General features: G+C 45.1%; 1 protein-coding gene across 5 annotated transcripts in view; it reads left to right on the plus strand.

Annotated features, from left to right (window-relative positions):
• Positions 1 to 24,443, plus strand: part of Prr5l (proline rich 5 like) — a 166,623-nt gene that overhangs the window by 79,671 nt on the left and 62,509 nt on the right. The window contains exon 1 of one of the 5 annotated variants that reach the window (XM_055599827.1): positions 13,795 to 14,035. The exons of the other annotated variants lie outside the window; for them this stretch is intronic. The gene's annotated coding sequence lies outside the window, so the exon portion shown is untranslated. Of the gene's footprint in view, positions 1 to 13,794; positions 14,036 to 24,443 lie in introns of those variants that run through there. 5 annotated transcript variants of the gene reach the window in all.

Consider the following 24,443-nt stretch of genomic DNA (forward strand, 5'->3'; position numbering starts at 1 on the left):
TATTTATTTATTTATTTATTTATTTATTTATTTATTTATTTATTTATTTATTTTAAGCAGAACCTCTCATTGAAACGAGAGCTCGCCAATGTGGCTAGACTGGCTGGCCCAGGGATCTGCCTGTCTAGGCTTCCCTGATGCTAGTGTTACAGTTGGATACCCTAGCACTTGGCTTTTTATGTGAGTAATGGGGACTTGAACTCATGCCTGCTGTTTTACAAAAATGAAAATCCCAACCATTCTAGTTCTGTTTTGCCAATAAAGACTGTGGAGCCAGATGCTGGGGTAAAAACCTGCTAAGTCAGAGAGGCAGAGAAAGCACCCAGCTGACCTTCCTTCTCAGCTCAGGGCCACATGGAAAACAACAACAACAACAACAACAACAAAACACCAAAGGCTCACTCGATCAACTGACAGCCCAGGAGCAAAAGGCCAAAAATCCCAATGCCAAAGGCTTGCTAGCTCAAAGCCCAAAAAGCCCGGGAGCTGAGGAACTGAAGCCTAAGCTAAAGCTAGAGCTTTAATGAATAGCTTTTTCTTCTCCATGCTCTCTTAAATACCCCTCAAATCAAAGTCCCTCATGCTCTTTAATCCCTGTCAGCTGGTTTCCTGCTCTGCCTCTTGACCTAGGGTTAGTTAACTTTATTGGATCCAGTATACAGAGAGCTCTTGGATTAAAGGTGTGTGCTAGGGCTGGGTGAACCACACCATAATCACTGTTTATAATAAAAAGTTCTTAGACAGGGCTCAATCACACCAAACAAGAAACAGAGTTTTACAGTTCACAATTTTGGGGCTCACAATGGGATCAAATATCCTACAACACACGCCCTTACACGCCCTTATGCTTGTATGGCAAGCACTTTACTGACTGAGCTGTCTCCCCAGCCCATTGCTTCTTTGCCTCTCTCAAGATCCCTGAGGTGTGGGAATTGCATCATTTGCAATCCTGATTCCCTGCTGGATTAGAGGCTAAAGCAACTACTTTCTGCGACACTCTGTCTCCTGGCCTATAAAGATGTAATTGTATTTGTTTCTGGGGATAGCTGTGGAGAATGGGTCCACGAAGTTCTTAAAGTGTGACACTCAGTAAGTGCCCAATTAATTTTAGCTGTTGTCATTATCAAGCACAAAGAAAAGGAGGTGCCATATATACCCACAACAATTTTAATTTTGCAAGCTACAATCTGGGTTTTTAGAATGGGGTGGGGCGTGGGGGGGGGGGGGAAGGGATGTTCATGTAGTCCAAGATGGCCGCTGACTCAGTGTGAAGCCCAGAACGAACTTGAACTCCTGGTTCTCTGCCATGCTTGGTACAAGCTAAGATCTGACCGGTGTTAATGCATTGAGTAGCTGTGACCAGAAAAGAGCTTTAGCTTATTACCACAAGTTGAGGTGCTGAAGACCTTAGGTAGTCTGTGTTGAAGGCCTGGCACTTCTTGCTGGAGGTGTGGTGTTGGGTAAGCTGATGTGTGTAAGCCTTGGTTAACTTCCTTCTTTTCTCTTTGTCCATCTCCTCCTAATTTTCTCTCAGTGAGCTCTCACTGAGCATCTCCCTCTGGCTATCCCCCACTGGGCAGTTTCATGTTGTGTGTGTGTATGTGTGTGTGTGTGTGTGTGTGTGTGTGTGTGTGTGTGTGTGAGTGTGTGTAGCACAAATCTTGAGGATTCAACAGTTACTGACTGAGTAGGCACAGAGTAGGGGTGGAGTGGGGTGGAGTGAGGTGCTGAGCCGGGGCTGGCATCTAGTGTGCATTCAGATGTTCTTAGATCACACCACAGTAGGTCTCAGGCTTTCCCAGAAAGAAGCTGGTTGGTTCTTAGATGGAGGCGCCTAAGCAGGACAAGGGGGGAGATTGTTCAAGGTTACTCATTCTGCTTCTGCAGTGGAAAGTGAAGCAGGACTATTTTTTTTTCGTCTGTAAACTTCTGATACTATCAGCAGACTAGTCATCCAAGAAATTAAAACGCAGAAAGCAGGGGCTCCCAAGTAGACTCAATTAAGATCTCTCCTTGATCTTGAACCGTCCTCAGCCCTTTACAAAGCACATTTGACTGACGGGATTCTTTTGTCTTGGACAGCACTTCCCCAGCTGGGCTCTGCAGAGTGAAGCTGTTAAGAGCGGTCCATGCACAGAAATTAAATTGTTGAATGTTCCTTTTCTGAAGACTACCTCCAACGTCTTAACATCCTAATGCATACTGTATTCAGGATCTCTCTCTCTCTCTCTTTTCCTCCCTTCCTCTCTTTCCCCCCTCCCTCTCTCCCAGCTCTCTTATAATATATGCTAACCTGCAGCTTGTTCTTTTACCATTCCCTTCCCAGTTCTGAGGTTACAGGTGTGTACAACCACACTGGGTTTATTCAGTGCTAAGGACTGAAGCCAGGCTTTATATTTGCTAGACAAGCACTACACCAGCTGAGTTACATCACCCGCTGTATTCAGGATTTCTGAGAATTATTTAAGTATCTCGTTCCAGTAATAGTGGCAAAATCTTGCAGCATTGCCCTTTCTTAGAAAAAGACGTCTAGGGGAGCTCTCCAGAGTTCCTTGGTGAAAGGGAGTGAAACACCATGTTTTGAGTAGCCCAAGTGCAATCCCTAAAAGGAGATGCTGAGTGGGGAGTTGGTCTAGGTTCCTGCTGGGAACTACTGCTCATGCTGAGAATAAACAGAGCTTTGTGCAATGGCTGTGCACTCTGGCCAGTGTGGCTCGCTTTGACCGGGCTGGACACAACAGCATAGGCGGATTTAGCTGGTTCTTGGGGACAACCATGTCTTTGCTTTGGTAGCTTTCATTTTCTGTTCCTCACAGTTTCCCTCATTCTCCACATCTGTCAGAATGGGTGCATTGGATGAGAACTCTTCTTTTTCCCAATTGCAAGGTAAAGATGACTGAAGTTGGGAAAGACTGAGCAACAATAAATAAAATAATGTAATTTGTGATTATTTATGTTTCCAGTAGTCTGTGAAACCTTGTGAAAGGGTTCAATCATTTTCTTTTCAAGCTCAAGGTGGTTTTCTGTGAAATGAGGATCTCACAGAAATCCATTTCAAAGGTTGTCCAAGGAGTGAGGTTCTGCTACCAACACATGTTTCATGTGTGTGGTTAGTATCAACTATACATATAGGTTTCATATTTGTGTGTATGTGGGGAGTGGGATAAAGGAGAGAGGGGAAGGAGGAGTGAAGAGGAAAGGGAAAAAAGGAGGGAGAGAGACATACAGAGTATATATTACACACAGAGTATAAAAGGAAATCTGTTTTCTAAAGGAACTATTAGACCAAATGAAAATTTTTATATATTTCCTATTAATATCATCTCTTTTATTTAAAGAGATAATTTATCAGCCAGGTATGGTGACCCACACCTTTAATCCCAGCACTCAGGAGGCAGAGGTGAATTTCAAGACAACCAGGGTTATACAGAGAAACCCTGCCTCAAAACAAAAACAAAAACAAGAAAACAAAGCAAGCAACCAACAACAACCAAATCCAACCAACCAAAGAAACAAGGAAGCAAAGAAACAAGCAAACAAAAAGTTATAACTTATCAATGGAATTCTGGGCAGATTCCTAAAAAGTTTGATGTTCATTAGTATTCTAGTTTATATGCCAGTCTCTGGACAACTTAGTTTGAGTTGATCCAGTAAATATGCTTTGTATCAGATGAAACTGTGTGTTTCATGGAACCTAGCATACTAAATGGTAGCTCTAGGGCAGTGTATAGGGCTTTGATATTGGAGAAAGTAAACCAGATTACCTTCAGTGTGAGTGTGTATGTGTGTGCGTGAACGCACCAAGTTCATGAATGTGTATGCATCTGTGTGGGTGTCTTCTTTAGTCACCACTTTATTTTGAGGCAGGGTCTCTTGCTGAACCTGGCGTTCACTGACCCCTGCTAGTGTGTAGATAGTCATCTTATTCTGGTGATCAGTTGTCTCTGCCTCTAGAGTGCTGGGGGACAGAAGGGCCACTGCACCTGCCTAGATTATACGTGGGTTTAGGGGATCCACAGCAAGTGCCTTATCCACTGAGTCATCTCCCCAATCTTTTTACAAGAGTTTTGATCAAACTTCTGACTCATTTAGATGAAATCTTCTGGGCAGCATTCTACCCCAGTGACCACAGAACTCTTTTCTTTCTCTTCTCTTTGCTTTCTTCCTCCTTTGTGCTCCTCTTCCCCCAAAACAGGAATGGACAAGCATGAACATGCTCTTGTTTGTCTCACTGCTTCTGTATGTAACTGATGCTTGGATCATTATCTTATGTCATTATTTTTGTTATGGTTACATGAGTTTTAGAAGTGGGGAAGAGAGGAATGTCGTGATTTACTTTGAAGATGACTATTTACTTTACATTTTTGAGACAAGGTCTCATTATGTAGCTCTTAATAGCCTGGAACTCACTAGGTAGACCAGGCTGGCCTCGCAGCACAGAGGTCCACCTGCCTCTGCCTTCCAAGTGCTGGGATGAAGGCATGCACCACCATACGCAGCCTATATATTTTCTTGGCTGACTTATTGAAGTCTTCTTAAACTTCATTGTTACTCAGGATTGCAACACATATTAGACTGTGAAGAAAAGCTAGGATAAACTAAGAGTATAATACAGTGTTAGACTGTACCATGAAGGAACTGGGATTTTTTTTTTTTTTTTATCAAGGGAAACAAACACGGACAATAAACACATAAAGGTTTCTTATTTGGGGCCAGAGATGTAGCTCAGTTGGCATATTGCTTGCCCAGCAGGCACAAAGGCCTAGGTTTGATGATCCCTGCCAGTCCTAAAACTGAAAAAGCAATGCCAGTACTTAGGAGGTGAAGGCAGGAAGATGAAGGGTTCAGGGTTGTCCTTGGATACATAGTGAGTTGGGGCACTCTGTCTCAAAATTCTTTTCTTACTTTGAATGTCATATCTAAGATTTGCCTTTGCTCTTAAAAAATATAGTGCTGTGTGTCAAGCACCATTGCAAACAGTTCACATATGTCCCATAAGCTTCATTTGGGCATCACTGAAATGCAGAGGAAAGCTATTAGCTACGACTCAGGCCCCAGTGGAGTTAGAATACTATAACTCTAGCTGGGAAGATGGGATGTGGTGGTTCAAGTGGGAGAGGCAGTCCGCAGGAAGTGACAAAGTCAAGGCTGACCATGAGAGTAAGTGTGGCTGTAGAGTAGAGAGAAGCTCACTGGAAGACAAGGATATGATCTGCCATGATTTTGCAAGGATTCTATGGCTATTAAACTTATCAAGAAGTGTAATATAAGCCAGTGCTAGGAGAGTGACCATGAACCAGAATGAAAGCTTGGAGGAAAGATGTGGGATGACTCTAGAGTCAACAGTGACCACAGAAAGAAGAGAATGGCCAGACGATGTTGTGTCTGGCAGGAGTGTGACTAACAAGGAGAACAAACACTCTAACTTCCAGCTCAGCATTTCAAGGAATACTGGAGAGCAATCAATACCTTTTGGAGGATTTGTGAGGAAACAAGGAAGAGCCAGCATTCCCATCGGGACTGTCATTCTCCAGGTGTTCTAATGACCCTAGGTCATTCCCCAGATCTCTGTCAGAGATTCATGAGAATAACACTATTTTAACAGAAACCCTAAGGTGCTCTTCACCTTCCTCATACCAATTTTTTCACAAGTGTGCTGCTATTCTGGAGGCAATGTGTATGTGTCAGTGGAAAAAGCTGAGTGCAAAGCCGGGTGATGGCAGTGGCACACACCTCTAATCCTAGCACTTGGGAGGCAAAAGCAGGCAGATCTCTGAGTTTGAGTCCAGCCTGGTCTACAAAGTGAGTTCCAGGATAGCCAAGGCTACACAGGGAAACCCTGTCAGGAAAAACCAGGAAAAAAAATGCTGAATTTAGAAATAGCAGAACCCAACATCATCATCATCATCATCATCATCATCATCATCATCATCATCATCATCATCATTATTATTATTATTATTATTATTATCTTTTTATTTTTTTGAGACAGGGTTTCTCTGTGTAGCCTTGGCTGTCCTGGACTCGTTTTGTAGACCAGGATGGTCTTGAACTCACAGAGAACCACCTGCCTCTGCCTCCCTGAGTGCTGGGATTGCAGGTGTGTACCGCCTCAACTGTCCTTTATTAAGCTGGATAGAAAAGAGTTTCATAGAGACACAATGGTTTTTTTCCTTCCCAGTATGCTACCATTCTGAACAATCTTATCTTTCACAAAATACACGGTGATTTTCTTATTTTAAACTTACTGTATTCATTTTAATTTTAAATACAGGAAGTATGGACAGATATTACACAAATAAAAGCTCTTTAGGATGCTGAATCACTTTAAAAATGATTAAAAGTCTCCTGAGATCAAAATATTGAATGCTCCTAAGTTTAGGCGTAAAGGCTGATAAGAAGATAGAGTTTCCAGGATTTTGCTAGTGCTGAACCATTGGACCCAGAGAATAGGGCAGAAGGCTCTTGAGAGCAGGGAGGGCTGGGAAATGAATCAGAACTGGGGAGAGGACCAATAAATTGGTCATTCAGGAGATCAAGAGACTCTAATTTGGCCTTATTGCTGGTGCTGATTGGAGGAGAAAGCAAGAAAGATCATAAGGATAGAGTGGTCAAGAGGCTGTGATGATTGCCAGAAGACAAGGAACATGTGACACAGTAGAATATCTTTCAGGGGGTGGGGAGGCTGGTGGGATCAACCCAGGAGAGGTTAATCATTTCAAAGTACATGTACTTTCGAGTTTCTGTTTTTGATGTGGGTTTTCTGTTTGTTTGTGATACGACTATATAGTTCAGGCTGGTCTGGAGCTTAAAATCCTGCCCCTGCTGCCTCCCATGTCCTGAGGTTAAGAGCGTGCAACATTATACCTGACAACTTAATTTTTTAAATTTACTTTTACTTATCTGTTTTATCTTTGTGTCTGTGTCCCTCTGTCTCCCTGTCTCTGACTCTCTGTCTGTGTGTGTGTGTGTGTGTGTCCACATACCTCATATGGAGGTCGGGAGAAAATTTTCAGGTGTTGTTCTTTGCCTATACTATGTGGGTCCTTGGGATCCAACTCAAGTCATCAGGCTTAGAGGCAAGGAACAGCCTTAAACCACTGAGCCATAACACCAGCCCAACACGCAGAACTTTAGTTTTAATTCCTTTATGACTAAAATTTTAAAAATGCGTGTGTTTGTGGGGGTGTTCATGTGTGCACATTGTTTGAGTGTGTGAATGAAACCATACAACATGCCATGGCATATACGTTCAGGTCAGAAGACAACATTTTGGATGTTGGTCTCAGCTTCTACTTTGTCTGAGACCAGGGCTGCTGCTTCTCTTTCACTGCTGGGTTCAAGCCAGGCTAGCTGACCTGAAAGCTGGCGATTCTCCTGTCTCCTGTCTTTACCTTACGTCTGCATGCAGCGCTGCGGTCACAGATGCTTGTGCCTGGCCCTCAGCTGTTATGTAGTTTCTGGGGATTCAGACAGGGGCAAGCATTTTAATCCACTGAGCCTAGCTTGCCTTAGTTGATTACTATTATCATCACTGTAGATTTGCTTATTTTATTTTGCGTGTATGATTATTTTGCCTGTGTGTACATTTGTGTACAACATTCCTGCCTGGTGTCTCCAGAGGTCAGAAGAGGGTGCTGATCATGGGGACCTCCAGTTCCTGACTGTGAGCCCTTGTGAGTAGTTGGAATTGAACCTACCTGGGTCCTCAACAAGAGGACAAAAATTCTGAACTATTTCTCCAGAAATGTACTCTGGTTGTCTCACCTCATGTTCTCTTTCGTTGGTGTGTACCCGCCATTTCCAGCCACTTGATACAAGTCATGGAATCCATTACTCCATATTAAAGTAGGAAGAATGGTGGTTCTTGGCAAAAATACCTGTAAATGGCTTCTATGATGGTTTGTTTGTTTGTGGTATCTAAATTCTACCTGCTTCTCCTCCAATCACACTTCAAGGTAATGGTTTTTTTTTTTTTTTTTTTTTTTTTTTTTTTTTTTTTTTTTTTTTTTTGGTGCATGTTGGCAGGAGGGTGAGCCTGTGTGCTAAACCTGCCTTCTGTACCAAAGGTCTCTGGTTTTATAATTTGCAGTTAGGTCAGATGCAGAACACATTTCTCAAATGGTCCTGTTTTTATGGCCAGTGAATGCTGAGGACGCCTAAAGTGCTTGCAGGAGTTCCATATCCAGGTTGATACCTATCATGAGTAACTACATTAACCTGTTTTATGACTGCAGATTTGAGGCCTGAAAACTGTGTACCAGTGTGCACGCAGCTCAGAGGTCTACCTGTGTTCTCGTAACCTCTGTGCCAAAGGATCTTGGGTTTTTAGAGTCTCCTCCCTCCCCATAAAGAAAGGAAATGGAGACAGACAGGGAGATTAGTCCATAAAGCACATCAGAAGTGCTTATAAAAAGCTGGATTTGGGCATCTGTGCCTGTGATGTTGGTACTGTGACAGCAGAGACAGGAAAGATCCATCCCTAAAGCTCACTGTTCAGCCACTCCAGCTGAAGGGCTGAACTTCAGACTCAGTGAGTGTGGTGGGTTGAATAAAAATGCCCCCATAGGCCCGTAGGGAGTGGCACTATTAGAAGGGGTGGCCTTGTTGAAGCAGGTGTGGCCTTGTTGGGGGAAGTATGTGGCCTTCTCTTCCTCCTGCCTTCAGATCAAGCTGTTGAACTCTTATCTGCCTCTGTACGCCTTTGTGCCACCAGGTACGCCTTTGTGCTTACTGCTGTGACGATGTTGGACTAGACCTCCGAACTGTAAGCCAGCCCCAGTTAAACCTTTCCCTTTATAGAGTAGCTGTGGTCATGGTGTCTCTTCACAGCAATAAAACCCTAACTTAGACAATGAGGGACCCTATCTCAAAAAATAGGGTGGGAGAGGGACTGAAGAAGACATCTGACATCATCCTTTGGCTTCCACATCCATGTGCACACATGTGCGCACCTCCTTCCCCCAAGTGCATACACAGAGTCACAGACACAGAGGAGATGAGACGAAGTTTGGAGGGATGCCGTGCCTTCCCACACTGGAATACTTGCCTGATGAGGTATGAGACAGCAAAGGTGCTGAGGTATGGGAGGTCATGTGAACTGGAGCGCACACCTGTGTCACCTAAAGTGGAGTCACTGTGTCACCCCAGTCGGATACCAAGTCCTCAAGTGTTGAGTAGCTTACTTCTGTCAACTGGAGCAGTTCCTGTGAGGAGTCAGAGACGGAAGCAGCTAATGAGACAAGGGAAAGTCCTGTATTGACTTTGATGAAGCCCTGCTTTATTCTTTCTTGCTTGTGACAGTGTTGGACCACTCGCCTGACTGGTCTGATTAGGTCTCTTCTGGGGTGGGAATGAGTGATAGGGTTGCCATGAGACTAATGGAAAAGCAGGACAGCAGGCCTCTGGAACTGAAGGTAGTTTGTGTGCCTAGGGGCCACCCCAGTAAAGGCCTTTGCTTCTCCCTGCCCTCCTTGCCCACTTGTCAGTCTCCTGTGTGGCTTCCTTTACCTTAGCAGTGCTCAAACGATGTTATACCCAGGAAAGTTTTGTTTGGAAACAATGGGTTCTCTTACTAGTGGAAAAAATATGTTTGAAGCCCATGGTAGTCTGTTGCATAATATCTGCTTACTCAGAGCTCTCGCCCCTCCTCGCACAGAATCCCTCTCAAGCTATAGTGAGAGTGGCTGGGAAACTGGAACAGGCCAGGAACCAGAGAAGCGGGGAGTGGCTGGGATTGTGGCAAACTGGAAACTGTGTGTCCTCTCCAAGGGAGAAAAGCATTGCAGTGCTGGTCACACGGTCCTGCATGTGACAGTAAGGCTCACACCACTGCTCCCAGGTTCTTCAGGGCAAGCTGTTTTCTGATTTAAGAAAATGGAACAGCATGGAGTTCCAATCATATGCACCTAACTAGTCCAGCTGCAGACAGTCTGCAGCCTCTATAATATGGAGTTCTGACAAGTCATGACCTTTTACCTTCTCATCCTCCCTTCTGCTTTCTCCTTTTCCTCTATTTTCTCTCTCTCTTTTCTTTTTCTTTCTTTCTTTTTTTTCTGGTTATTCAAGACAGGGTTTCTCTGTGTAGCACAGGCTGTCCTGGACTCACTTTGTAGACCAGGCTGGCCTCGAACTCATCCTCCTGCCTCTGACTCCCAGAATGTTGAGATCAAAGATGTGAGCCACCTCCCAACTCTATTTCCTTTTCTAATTCAAGTCCTAAAACCAGAATATGATTTACCCAATACATTTTGACACAGAGTGTGTCAAAGGACAAATCCAGAGCTTGGCTGAACCTAAGTCAGGTTCCCATCTTAGTCCTAAAAGGGCTGCTGTTGGTATAATGTTCTTTTGGAATGTATATATTTTACCCTTATTCATTCAAATGCTGGTTTCTCTCCTCCACTCTCTGGTTTCAATCCAGACATTGCATTGTGATACTTTTTCTAAGCATCACCTGTCTCAACTTTGTGTAAACATGCCAAAATAAAGCAACTAACCACAATGTTAAGCAAGGGGCAAGGGAAAGGAAGCAGGAAGAGAGGGAGGAGCCAGAGGACAGAAGGTGGGAAGCAGAGGAGGGAGAAGGACAGAGCTGGGAGAACAGAGGCAGCAGCAGAGATCTTCGAACGACTTGGAGAAATGGACTGGACCTAATATATCACTAAAAGCTAGTATAATGTGGGAAATCTAAATGTTAGGAAACTATGAGGGCTTGGAGGTTTAGGATGGAACAACTATTGCCCAGCATTGTGTTCTAGGTTAACTAAATAAATCCCAGTGTCTGTGGTGATTTGGGTATACAGCTGTTTAGGATTAACAGCAGCTTTAACCAGAAGATATATCAATAGTAAATATTAATCACAACTTACAATAGGCTGCCTAAGAGTTATCCTTTTACCTGTAGCCTGGTTTGGGCCAGGTTCCATTACAAACTCTACAGGGATATGCTTAATAAAGAACTAGCTGCATTTTCTCCTCCATAAGTCTTTTTTAATTTTGTTGTTTTGTCTTTTTGAGAGAAGGTTTCTCTGTTTTAGCTCTGTAGATCAGGCTGGCCTCTGGCCTCAGACTCTCAGAGATCGAGATCAGTTGTCTGCCTCAGCCTCCCAAGTGCTGGGGTTAAAGGCCTGCACCACCACAGCCCATCTCACAGGTGAATGTTTAAATAATCTCGTATGTGCTCCCAAACAAGACTCCACTGTTTCTTGGTAAGAAAAGACAGAGCTCACTGGACAGTTTTGTTTGTTTTTTAATTTGCAAAGTGACTGGCATGAAAGAATGGCATTAGAGAAGTACTGATTTACACCAAAATACCGGTTTCTCATTTTAAGAAGATTCTGTTTACAACACTAAATTGGGTGTGGTGTCCATAGCCTGTAATCCCAGCACTCAGGAGGTGGAGGAAGGAGGATTTGGAATTGAAGGTCATCCTGAGCTAAGGGATTTGGACACCAGCCTGGGCTTTTAGAGCCCTATCTCAACAAGCAAACAAGCAAACAAACACAAAATCAAATCAGCAAAACTTGAACTTAACACCTCTTTAAAGTATGCTCCCAGTCTTTGAATACTCTTCATGACCTCTCCCCTTTTCCTTCACTGTGAATACTTCCCAGGAAGGAACTTTATCCACGGGAAAGAATGTCTCTTCTCAGACAGATCTAGTCATTTCCCCCTATTTCATGCACAATGCCCTGCCCATCACAGGCAGTCAGCATGGAATGAATTTATTCATGGCATTTATTCCTAAAGCATATACCGTGGACATACTATGTGCCTGGTGCTGGTCTGGTAACTTGGGCAATATCAGTCAGTGAACAAAGGAATAGTTTTTAGATGGCTATATGTGGGAGGTGGGAGATTAAATTTAGGAAAATTAATTTATATAATGCAAAAATGGGTGCTAAAGGAAAAACGGAGAAGAGTGAAGGTATTGGAAGGAAGTGAAATTTTATTTTATTTTTTTAAATTTTTATTTAACTTTTATTAATTACACTTTATTCATTTTGTATCCCCCATTTATTTTATTTTGAGACAGATTTTCTTTTTTTTTTTTCCTGCATAGCCTAGGCTGACCTGGAACTTGGGATTCTCTGGCAACTGCGTTCAAGAGCTGTATTTACAGGCAGATGGAATAAAGTAGGTCTCCTTGAACAAAGAGCTGTAGGGGAGGGACCCTAGCAAGGGAAATGCCTGGACTCAAGGTTATCCTTTCCCTACTGCTGGGGTAACAGTAATAACAGTATTTTGTCTTGTGAGTTCCTGTAGAGATTCTGTGTACTTCCTCAGTGTGAATTCTTTAAGTCCTTATTAATGACCCTAGATAGATTGTATTTACTGCCATTTCAAGTCAGTAAACTGGGGCTTGGCAACTCTTCAGTAATTGGATAATACACTGAAGCTTGGAAGGAGGTGTTGTATGTACCCTGCCTTGTAGCTGTAGGCTTTTTGGCTGCCTCCTCTACCTTCTCCTCCTCCTTTCTTCCTCCTCCTCTTTCTTCTTCGTCCTTTCTTTTTCTTTGGAAACAGGGTCTGTGTAGCCTTGGCAGTTCTGGAACTCCATATGTAGATCAGGCTGACGTTGAACTTTCAGAGATCCACTTTCTGCAGTGCTGGACTTAGAGGCCTGTGCCATTATTCTGGCTAGGAGGCCAGCTTTCACTTCTTGACCATGGCCCAGCTCCCCCAGGCCTTACTGTCTTACTGTCTTTTTTTTTTTTTTTTTTTTTTGAGAGTAGGGCTCATAGGAGCCAGGGTGGAACAGAACCCATTGTGCAGAGCATGATGCCCTAAACTCTTCATCTTCCTGCCTAACTGCAAAGCGCTACAGTGGTTCTCAATCTTCCTGAGGCTGCGACCCTTTAATACAGTTCCTCATGTGGTGGTGGCCTCCAACCGTAAGATTATTTTGTTGCTACTTTATTATTTATTTATTTATTATTTATTTATTATTATTTTGTTGCTATAAAAGTATAACTGTACTTTTGCTACTGTTATGAATTGTAATGTAAGTATGTTGCATGCGAGATATGTGATGGGCAACCCCCAAAGGGGTCTCCACCCACAAGTTTAATTCCGCTGTCCTCGCAACACGTGTGCGTCACCACTAGCTCAGGTTCTTAGCACCTACCGAACAACAGCACATTTCCAAAGTAATTTTACATTGTTCTTAAATTTTAGAACTGGTTGGTTTTCTGTGGTCTCAGTCCTGGGAGATCTGTCCTGTTTATGAAACCTTCGCCTGGGAAGAGAACCCCAGATCTTTACATTTGTTTTGCAACGCTAGAGAAGAGAAGCAAGCGAGTGGGGAATCGGTTTGAGAACCTTTCCTTAAAAACACACCGCGCGTGCGCGCCCTAAAAGCAGCAACAAAAGCTCTCTCGGCTTCAAAAGTGTTCTGCAGGACGCCGCTCCTTTTTATCTGGTCGCAGTAACACCTCTGGGCTCCTGGGGGAGTTTCTTATCCTGTGGTTAGCAGTGGGAGGCCAGTCTCATCTTGGGTTAGTTAGTGAAAGGTAGCGCGGGGTTCCCTTGATTTGCAGCATCCTCCCCTGCTTTTTAGCACCACGAGCTTGATTTCCCGAAATTGCTGAAGTGCAGTTAAGCGCAGGGTCCCCCTGCCTCCTCTTGTTGTTGGAGAGAGGAGGCGTGGGATGGGGTGAAGAGAGGCGGGGGGCGTTGGAGAGAAACTAGAACGATGTGCACCGGACAGGAAAAGTGGGAGGAGGAGGGGGAGGAGAAGAGGAGGCGGCCGTAAGTTGAGAGGGGAGGGAAAGCCACCAGCCGGACTCTTGAGACTATGCCGGAGAGAAACCCGGGCTGGACGTGACCAGCCGGAGGGCAGAGCAGGGAGAGGACCTAGAGAGAACGAACAAGGCGAAAACCATCCACACATAGTTAGTTTCTCTCCAGCGATAAAAGTTTCCCTGGAACGCCGGAAACTTTTTTCCTGCGCGCGCAGTCTGGGACGGAGGCGAGCGGCGGGTGTGCGAGGTTCGGCTCGGCTCGGGTGACTCACGCCGGGGACCCCAAGGGGGTGAGTGGGGAAGTCCCTGGAGGGGCTGGAGTCATCCGTTCTACGACTCAACAGGCTTGGAAAATAACTTGCTTGGCGTGATCTGGGGGTGGGAGAGGGGCCACAGGGACAGAGAGACTGAGAGGAGACTCCGCGTGGTTAAGGAGCCTCCGCCACGGATGCTGTCGGCGGGGAGGTAGACCACCATGAAGTGGGTAGGGAAGGCCCCCCGGGCGTGGTGGTGTAGGAAGCTCTGTGAACGGCTTTGGGGGATGCTGCCGATTGTGGGACCCATAGCGAGCTAGGAGGCAGCAAAAAGAAAAAGAGTGTGTCTGTCTCGTCCTCCCACGGCCGGAGAAGCAGGTCTACAGAGCCACGGCTGCTCAGGGGGCTGGCTACTCTGCCGGGAAACCGACCCTCTCAGCCACCCCCTTCTTTCCCGAAGGGAGGCGTGGGAGCCGAGGCTGTAGAGGGCGGCCACTTGGCCCGGTGCGCTGGGCAGGCCGCTGTAGCCAGGAGACATCCCAAGGGAGACCTGGCCCTTGGTGGCGAGAAGCTCGGGACAGCTTAGCGCCGGGCGTCCACGGTGTCCCCTTTCCGCTTCGACTTTCGCGCCCGCGGGGCGTTGGGCCGGGATTTCCTCTGCGCGCCTCGTGTGCGCACTGCGCGTTTCTGCGCGCAGGGGTCGCTGTGGAGCCCTCGCCCGGCGGCGGGACTGTCGGTTCCCAGGACTCGCGCCCACTCGTCCCTGGGCTGCGCCGCGGACCAGGTGTGCTTGAGAAGGGTCCTTCTGGAATAGACTCTGGGGTGATGCCTTCGTTGGCAGTAGGGGTTTCCCCGATTTCTACCCGCGCCCTGTCCGGGATCACATGCCACCGCCGCCTCTTCCTCCGCGGTGCCAGAAGCCCGCGTTTTGCTTGTCAGCAGTAAAGTGGAGAGTATTTATAGACGCCACTGCAATCCTGCGGTGTGCAAGGTTTCAATTACTGATCCGAGTCGCGCCCTACAAGACGAGATGCTTACGCGCGATGGCTCAGCTACACGTCTGCTGCGGAGACCCGCATGGAAAAAGCCTCCAGGCATCTCTGCTTGGGTGGAATTTTAGAATCCGTGCCCAGCAGACACATGCAAATTCAGATAACCCATGATAAGGACCACAACAATCTCAGATAGTCACGTTCTATCCCATCAGCCTCTTTTCCCCTACCCCTCTGCCAGCTTCCAGCATGGCATCCATCAAGACAAGTAGATCGCCTTTGGCCATCTACTAGTAATCTTGACCAACGAAGGTTTGAAGTAATAGTAGAATATAGAATAGTATTTCCCCCGCATCCTTCAAAACGTCATTGCCATTTCTGCTAAATTGCTTTGGCCGTAGAAGGTGCTGGTACTGATACCACGAAACTGCAAGTGAGTCAGGAGGGAAATTAATTTAGCCACATTTTAAAACTAGCTCCCAGCGAGGTTCTTTATATATCTGCCAGGTGGACTGGGAGCAGAATAGAAAGAAGCACTGTACCATGGAGAGTGGTTTCTATAGCATGTTGCCTTCCAGAGAAAAGAAGCAATGGTTGGCCCAGCTACAAAGTTATCTTCGGGTTTCTCCATTCCCACCCACTCATTGTTCTAGTGTCTTAACTACACTTGTAACAGCTCGACCTATTCAAATGCAAAAGTAAGCTGGAAGTAGAAATAAGCCTGCTGGGTACATTAGGTTTAACCTGAGTCTATCTGGTTTCCAGAAGGCTGAAGCTTATTTCTTTCAGATCTGGAGGGGCATGGTATGTGTTTATTTCAGTAGGTGTGGTTTTAAACTAAAAAAAAAAAAAAAAAAAAAAAAAAAAAAACGCCTTCTGAAAACAGGGGAAGCTGTTAACATCTTTTCACACTTTATGGTGACACTTTGCACTTAAGCTGGTAATACGACGTGATCCTCACCAAATGTTGCTGCAGTACTACCGCGCGCACGCTGAATAGGTGAGCACACTGGGCTCAGAGAATGTCAGGAGTCTGTCTTAGGCTACTTGCATGGGGGGGTGGAGCCCAGAATAGATTGCCTCTTTAGGAGGCTGGAGATACCCTTCCTTTCTGTTGGATTCCCCAGAGGTTCACCAGCTCATCATAGAGTTGATTACATTTGAGTGTGTGTTTATGTGTGTGCTGCATGTTATGTCTGTATGCATTTGTATATTTCAGTGCATTGCATATGTGCAGAGGCCAGAGGTCAGTGTGAATGTCTTCCTCGGTTTGATCTCTATTTTTTGAGGCAGGGTCTTTCACTGATTCTGCTAGTTGGCTGGCCAGCACGTCACTGGGCTGCTCCTGTGTACACCTGCCCCAGTGCTGGTATCACAGCTCTGGCTTCACATGTGAGTCCTGGGAATCCAAACTCAGGTCTCCAGACTTGTATGTCAAGAACTTTACCAACAGAGCCATTTCTGTGCTCCCCATGCTGTGTTGTTGTTGTTTTTTTTTCAAATGTCCTAGAGCTGCACAATTATTGCGAAAGCCCTTCATCTTGTCTTAGAACACCACTGCAATGAGCACCTGAAAACCTAACCCTGACGGGCCTGACTGGAACGTTACTCATTAACTTACTGTATGTTCAACATTTTATCCACACATCTGGAGAAGGTGCGACCCAGCACAACCCTTCTGATCCTTCAGCTCTGTTCTGATTTCTCTGTCTCGGAGATAGGAATGTGTGTTCCTGTGGCCTTGCTTTGATACATCCCTTGTACCAGGTAAAACAAATGCAAACTCTCTTCTGAACTGCAGACTTTATCTCTTTAGTCGTTTTTCTGCTGAACCGGACCAGCATAGGATTGCACTAGTATGTGGGTCTCTGAAGGATTGCTTACAGTGCCTGTCCTGAAGGGCTTGGTCGGTAGAGCTACTTCCCTCTGTGTGGACTGTAAACATGTTAGAGACCACGCTTACAGACAATATTCATTCACTAACACAATGCCTCTGTGGCTGAAATTTGAAGGCAAGATATCTTGTGTGTTTTGTCCAGGATTCAGGTTTCAGAACTTGGAGTCAGTGGTTACCCACTAAGCAGAAGGCATTACTATTACAAGGGAAGATTCCACACTGGAGTCAAGGAGGGGGCTGGGGACACAGATGACACAAGACAATGACAAGCCATCAGAAATCAGCTTGAGATAATGCACATGTTGGCAGACTCCCAAGTTCTCAAGATGGTTCCAGCGGTTTACATGGAAGTTTCTGAATCAGAGGGGAAACTACAATGGGGGAAAAGGGAGTCATGGGACTCAAAGGCCTGAAAGGATGGAAGGAAAGGATATAGAGACAAAGCCTATATAGGCTTGGGAAGGCATGGCCCCCACTCACACTGTCATATAAGACAGTAATGAATGATATGCCCTGATGCGCTTCTCAGATGGGGGGGCAGTGGGAATCTAAATCCCCACCCCCTTGGAGTGCCTTTTGTTATTTCTTGTGCCAGTTTATAAACGGTTGAAGTGAGGGAGCCCTTGAGACCCGTTTCCATTTTAATTGGACTTGGCCCTTTGAGGTAACAGTCACTCAATCTCTCTTTAAATATTCTTTTCTTATGCTTTGCCAGTTTATAGCCTTTGTAGATCAATGCTTGGATTTCATTTCGGAGAAGGAGAGGGGAAAAAAGCCCAGAGGTTAGTGATTACCAAATTGGATTAAGTTCTGTCTAGCAGAGTTTAAAGAAATACTGCTTGGTCTCTAATTACCATTAACTAGGAATTTAAACACTCTATTAAATTTAAGCTGGCTTAAAAAAAACCAAAACTGCAGTATTTTTCAGCTGTAACATATTTTAGAATTTTAAAGACTTTTATATAGTACATAAGTATATAGAGATATTCTATGATATGCATATCTCTCCACCCATGTCTTACATTTCCATAGCAGATAATGCATGACATCATTATAAATTGGCTTCATAAAAAAAAAAAAAGTTCATGGCCAAGTTCAGTCACTTTCAGCCACTTCTGGGGAACCCAGCTCACTGAGGTAACCTCTTAGAAGGGTGTTGGAGAATGACGAGCTGTCCCGATTGCTCTTCCCATTTTGACTCTAGTTTATGGGAGGACTTGGTAAATACCAGCCCAGCCGCAGCCCAGCATAATTACATGTGCAGTATACTCCGTGTGTAATTATGTGTTGCATTGAATTGTATATTTACTTGTGCCCCTCTCTGTGCTCAGGTTCCTTCCTGGGTTCTGAGGTGTCAGAGAAAGAATCTCACACTCCTATCAGACTCAGGTTCAGCAGGACCTCCTGTTTCTCTCTCCCTTCCCTTTTTACTTTACAGAACTTTTTGCTGGTGTTTTTTTTTTTTGTTTGTTTGTTTGTTTTTGACCCTGGCTGAGTTTTTGGTTTTGTGTTGGGAGCTGGGTTGCTCATGAATTCGAGGATTAAAGAAAGGGTTGTGTTGGCTGCCTTTGTTTAGAGCCCTGGGGTCTGTAGTTTTTAAGTAGAGTCTGGAACAAGAGCTAAAGGTTTGTTTCTGTCTCCTTGCTCAGAACTGGGACAGAATCCTACCCCTGGCTCTGAAATGTGTCTGTATTAGCCTGCTCTAAGCTGCTTCAGACCTTGTCACAACCTGCTCCTGACCTCAGCAGGGTAACTCCTCGGGGTAAACCCTTCTATACTTGCTGTTGATTGCTACATAAATCCTTTGGAACTGACTCACCCATCAGCCTTTTTCCTGGATGTCTTCGGGAGACCATGTAGACTTCTGCAGTCATTTGGAGAACTCTGAAGCATCAGGAGGCAGTCCTCCTGCTCCTGCTCATGGAACCCTGTGGCTATTTCCCTTGTGGTATCTGTAGGTAAAATTAGTGGGTGTACTTCGTAATCCTGGTGTTTGAAATGATTAAATGATAATAATAACTTCACCTTTCGGCAGGACAATAGATTCCTTCGAGGCTTCAGAAAAACCCTTATATCATCCCTTTATACACACATACACGCCTGTGAAAGGTCAGTCTCAATGCAAAGTTGTTACGTTGGCTCTTACTGGCATTGGGAGACCACACAGGTTGGAGAATTGAGCTTGGGAATCTGCTGGAGGCTCTGCCTTGAGAGAGCTCTGACCATAGGAAAGTATCTTCTCAATTGTTCTAGACTTCACCTTTCCTGTCTACAAACCTGTAAAACTGAACTATCACAAATAGTCATTCAAAATGGCCAAGGATAAGGTTCAAAGTACACACAGATCTATTGTGTGGAACTATTCCTGAGAAGACAAATGCCTGCCCACCGCACATAGGGAACCAATGACAGAGCAAAGTAGTGATATCTCCAAAGTCCAGCTTGATGAATCAGTGAGTATACTGGGGTTACTTATAAAGACAGCTATACCACCAAAGGCCTGCTCCAGCATAGGAAACCTTGGAGTTCTCTGCATAATATTCAGGCAGCTTGACAGGCTGGACAGTCTCTTATTCTTAGCAGTCTTCAGTCTTTCTTGGTTATCTAAGTTTGTTGAGGTGGGTGAAGCTTGTAAATCTAGTGAGTTTCAGTAACTTACTGAGACTTGGGAGTTGCGTATTTCTTGACTCTTGGTGAGCTCCTCTCCTTGTTGGGATGTTTTAATTCATAGAAAATTGCTACATACCAGGGTCACAAGTAAATTCCGTGAAAGTACGGTCTGTGGTTCCAGTGTGTCTTTGTGGAGTCCTCGACTGATAGCGGACTCTAGGATGCTGTCAATCATGTAGCATCTCAGAACATAGTGTTTGTACCCAGACTCCAGGTTTTGAAGCAAGGGTTCTCCTCTTTGGCTCTACTGAGATGTAGAGTTCTTACGGTGCTGTGGAATGGCCTCTAACCACTGGATACCCATAGTGTCCTCTGCCCTGACCCCCACAGTGGTAGCAATTCTTAGTATCTCCACACATGCTGACTGCTCCCTAGGGAAGCAGGAGGCTGTCACTTTGGTTGAGAAAATTGGTCTAGTTTCGTGTTGTCGGGTGCTAGATGTATACCAGAGGTACCTGGGAGAAACCAGTACTGAGCCTCAGAGTTAGCATATCAAAATCCCCAGGAGAAGGTCCAGGAATTTATTTGTCTAATCTGTCACCCTTTATTCATGGTGCTGCTCTTGGTTTCAGTCAACTATAAGCAACCCTAGTATGAACTGTTAACTGGGGAATTCCAAAAGTAAACAGTTCACGTTTAAAATTATACCCTATTCTGAGTAATATGATCAAGTCTGCAGCTCCATGATGTGCTGCTTGGTTTAATCATTCCTTTTCCTAGAGTGCTCTCCTTGTATGTACTAGCTGCCTGTTAGTGACTTAGCAGCTGTCAAAGATATCACATCCACTGTTACAGTATTGCAAGGCTAGTTAGTTAGTATTCCAGATAAGCCTTATTTTACTTAATAATGTACGCTAACTGCAAATAACAGTGTTATTTTTATTTTTATCGATCTCTTTGTTCACTTTATAATTAAACTATCATAGGTATAGGTTAGTGTCAGGAGCTTGACAGAATCTAGAACCTGGGAGATATACCTCTGGGCATGCCTGTGAGGGATTACCTTGATTGTGTTAATTGAGGTGTGAAGATCTTCCCACTATGGGTGGCACCATTCCCTGGCCAGGATCCTAAGCTATATAAACAGAGACAGGGAGCTGAGCAGCGGCATGCATTCATCACTGTCTGTTCCTGCATTGTCATGTATCTCTGTGGACACAGCGTGGTCAGCCGCTTGAAGCTCCTGCTGCCTTGACATCCCCGTCATGATGGGTTACACACGTGAGCAGAATAAACCCTTGCTTCCAAGTTGCTTTATTCCAGCAACAGGAAAAGAAACTAAGACAACAGGTATGTGTGTATAGAAAAAAGACCAGGAATACAAAGGGCTCATCCATCTTTGTGGTTTGAGATATCTGCTGGGGTTACTGGAAGGCACCCCTTATAGATGAGGGGGGGGGGCATATGTATTCTTTAAGAAGGTACAGAGACTGTGTAGTTCGCCGAGTTTCTGGCTGGAACAGAGGTTAGGATTATGTTAGGATGCCGTAGCAGTGGGGCAACAGGGATGTTGCTGAAATGCTCAGAGCCTCCCTCCCCCCAGGATCAAACAGGATAACCCAAAAAAAAGGGTTTGAGGTATTCAGTGTGCTGTGCAGATGTGAGCAGGTGTTGTGATGCTGCCGGCCTCTGGAGTTCTGTTCTGTTGCTCCTGCTGCTGCACTTGTTTTACGCAGTACTGTGTACATTTTCTCTCAGGCCTAGCTCGGCAACCCACACAGGATTTCTCTGCACCGTAATATGCTGTGATTGTGAACTGGGCACACTTTTCTCTACACACTAAAACACATGGGACTACTGCCCTGTGGCCCAGACTTTTGCTTCATATATAATATTTTTTTTTCTTGCATAATGTTTTAAAGGGGAAAAAAAAAAAAACAAGTTCGGGATCAGCCTAGACCACATATTGAGACTCTGTCTCAAAAAGGGAGGAGGGAGACACAGAGACAGAGAGACACGCACAGAGAGAGACTGACAGACACTGGGTTTGTTCTTTATTTTTTCACAGTCCTGTGTGTCTTTAGTCTTAGCTGTATTTCCGACCTTGACCAATATTGAACTTGCCCCTTTTTTGGGGGTGGAGGTGAGGGGATCCCTGTCCTTTTCATTAATCATGACCTATTAGTCTCCTTTTATTTTCTTTGAATTACTAGGCTTCATATATGAGTTGTCTTTATAGCCAGCAGAGTAGGTGTTGGAAGTGATAGTGTCATTCCATCCTCATCATACAGAGAAGACACTGTCTACTCTTTGAGTTTTTAAAGCTCTTATAAATAGGGCATGCCTTTAGCCCTAGCAATCGGAAGTAGAGACAGTTGGATCTCTTGAGTTCAAGGCTAGCCTGATCTTCATACATAGTTCCAGGACAGCCAGGGCTACACAGAGAAACTGTCTCAAGCAAAACCAACAGACGGCCCCCAAACAACAACAGAGCTCTTAAAAGTTTGTTTTTCCTTCTCAAAATCTTCCACATTCCCAGTTCCCACACTCCACGGTCACAGACAGGGAAGGAAAGGTGAACCTGTACTTTTTGGCTTAGATGCCTCTTGCCCTGAAAGTTCTGTCTCTGGCTATTTGAACTGACCATCTTCAGCTACACCCTTGGTGGCCTGCTACAATGATGCTTTTGGATGCTTCCTAACCGACCCTGTGCTTGCTGTGGGTAGTTTTTATTAGTTTTTATGGCCCAATGTCTTCCTTCGTTTAGGCCTTGGCACACACTAGAATGTTGTTGAGTTACACAGACTTTGGCTGACTTGTAATTTCCTGGAAATGACTGCATTGAGACAGCTCTGCTCCTTTGCCCAGCCTCTTGTGGACCTGGGGAGAAGTTTCTGTTCTCTTCACTTCTTAAGAATAGGCGTTTTTATCTCTGAGGGAGGACTGACTTCAAGAAACAGCACACTTAATGTGGAACACATTTCCCAGCACTTCCAAGTGCCATTGGCTGCCAGGCAGAAGAATTTGACCGCTCCTTCACCCATCAGTGTTTTATATATACTATGTGTCAGAAATGTAATTGCTCCATAATGGTGCGTCTGGGCTATGGCCTTCGTCTAGACTATCTGGCTTACTATGGGGTAGACACTGCAGAATCACTGTGGATAACTTTCACTGGCCACACCCAAACCATGTGCATCCCAAGAAACTTGATGTTTAAGTGGGAGCATCAAGGTAAGTACCTAAGAAGTGTGGTATTTCCGACAGTTTCGCTTAACTTGCACCAAAGAGTGGGCTTTTCTGGTAATTACACAGTGGGTTTCTGGTCCAGGTAGTAATGTCATATTGTTACTTGTGGTTGAAACTAAATTGCCAGTGTCCTGAGTTGTCTACACAACTAGTGACCTCTGCTGAGTCAGGTCCATCTTGCATCCTGTTTGCTCTGATGTGGAACACTGTCCAGAATTTAACTTCTAGATTCTCAGCTTGGTTTCCAGGGAGTGAGGTAAAAGTTGCTCGACTTTCCCATTGGTCCTTTCCATCTCTTAGGACCCAGTGTCTGTCTTGCCTGTGTGGTCTACAATGTCCCGTGTGAATGTTAGTGCTAGATGGACCCATGCTGAATCAGCAGTGAAGAGAATTTTTCTGGCCCCTCTGAAATGAGAAGGCTGCTCTTACTAGGGACTTACAAAACTCCCTCATTTAAAAGTACCTATTGGGTGCTTTCAGGGTACCCAATGCTGTTGCTTGGTGTCAGGATACAGTGTAAGAAGGCAGGTGGAGCCTTTGCTTTGAAGGGCTGGTCAGACTCAGGAAGAACAAGAGGTGCAAAGACTGCAGCTTGCCAAGTAAATGCTTTGAGAGGCTGGGTCTCCTCCTGTGAGAGAGCTGTGGTCGGAAGCTCTGTGATGCCCACAGGGGGAAGTGAAGGGCAGAGTCCCAGCATTTTGGCAGCCTGTACATCCAACACATGCAATGTGTGAGCAGAGATTTTGGGAGCTCGGGCTCCTTTTGGGGGGTCCTGTAGGATTTGTGGGACACTTTTGTTAGTTTTCTGCTTTTGCGCCAAGTGAATTCCCGTGCCTCATGTCTCTCCATCTGCTACGTAGGAATTATAAAACAGGTAATAATCTGATAAGGCTATCCGCTTAGGATTTGGGTGGAAATTACTGATGATAATAAGTGTAAATTGAAGCCTAGTCCCTCACAACCAGACTTTAGTGACAGTTAATGTTAATTACAAACTAATAGTAATTATGACAGCAAAATCACATTTTGTTTGATAAAAGAATTTCCACTTTTTTAATTGTCTTCATTTTACCCTTTTTTTTTTCCCCTTGGTTTTTCAAGACAGTGTTTCCCAGTTATCCTGGAATTTACTCTGTAGAATTCAGGCTGACCTTGAACTCACAGAGATCGGCCTGCCTCTGGCCTCCCAAATGCTGGGGATTAGAGGCATGTGCCACCACCACCTGGCAAGAATCCCACTTTTAATAGTAGCCTCTTCCTGTCCTGGTTTTCATCTGATGGGCCTGGGATCATCCCGGGAGTGTGGATTTGGCTTCTTGCATTGGCCTGGAGGACTTTGCTTTGTTGGATGTCTCTGAGATAGCTGGGGAGCTGAGGCTCATCCTGTCTCCGTGAATCTGTGTGTCTACAGCACAGAGGGGTGCTGTATTTCAGCGGAGGATAGATGATGGGGTGAGGGTGAGCTCGGAGAGAGAACTGGAGGTCAGAGGTGGAACTCGTGGAGTGGTGGGTTGGAGCCAGTAGGGAGCTGAGACCAGCTTGGGGCTGTGCAGTGTTAGGGATCAAGCTCTTATAGGGTCTCTCGGAGTGCCTACAGTTGACACCTCTGAGCAGGGTCAACAAGTAGTAGGGGACTGAACAGTTGGCCAAGCAGAGGACAGTCCGGGCTAGTGGGTGGACTCTTTTCAAACCCTTA

This window comes from Psammomys obesus, unplaced genomic scaffold (assembly GCF_907164565.1).
Source record: "Psammomys obesus unplaced genomic scaffold, mPsaObe1.curated_primary_1811, whole genome shotgun sequence".
NCBI classification, from domain to species: Eukaryota; Metazoa; Chordata; class Mammalia; order Rodentia; family Muridae; genus Psammomys; species Psammomys obesus.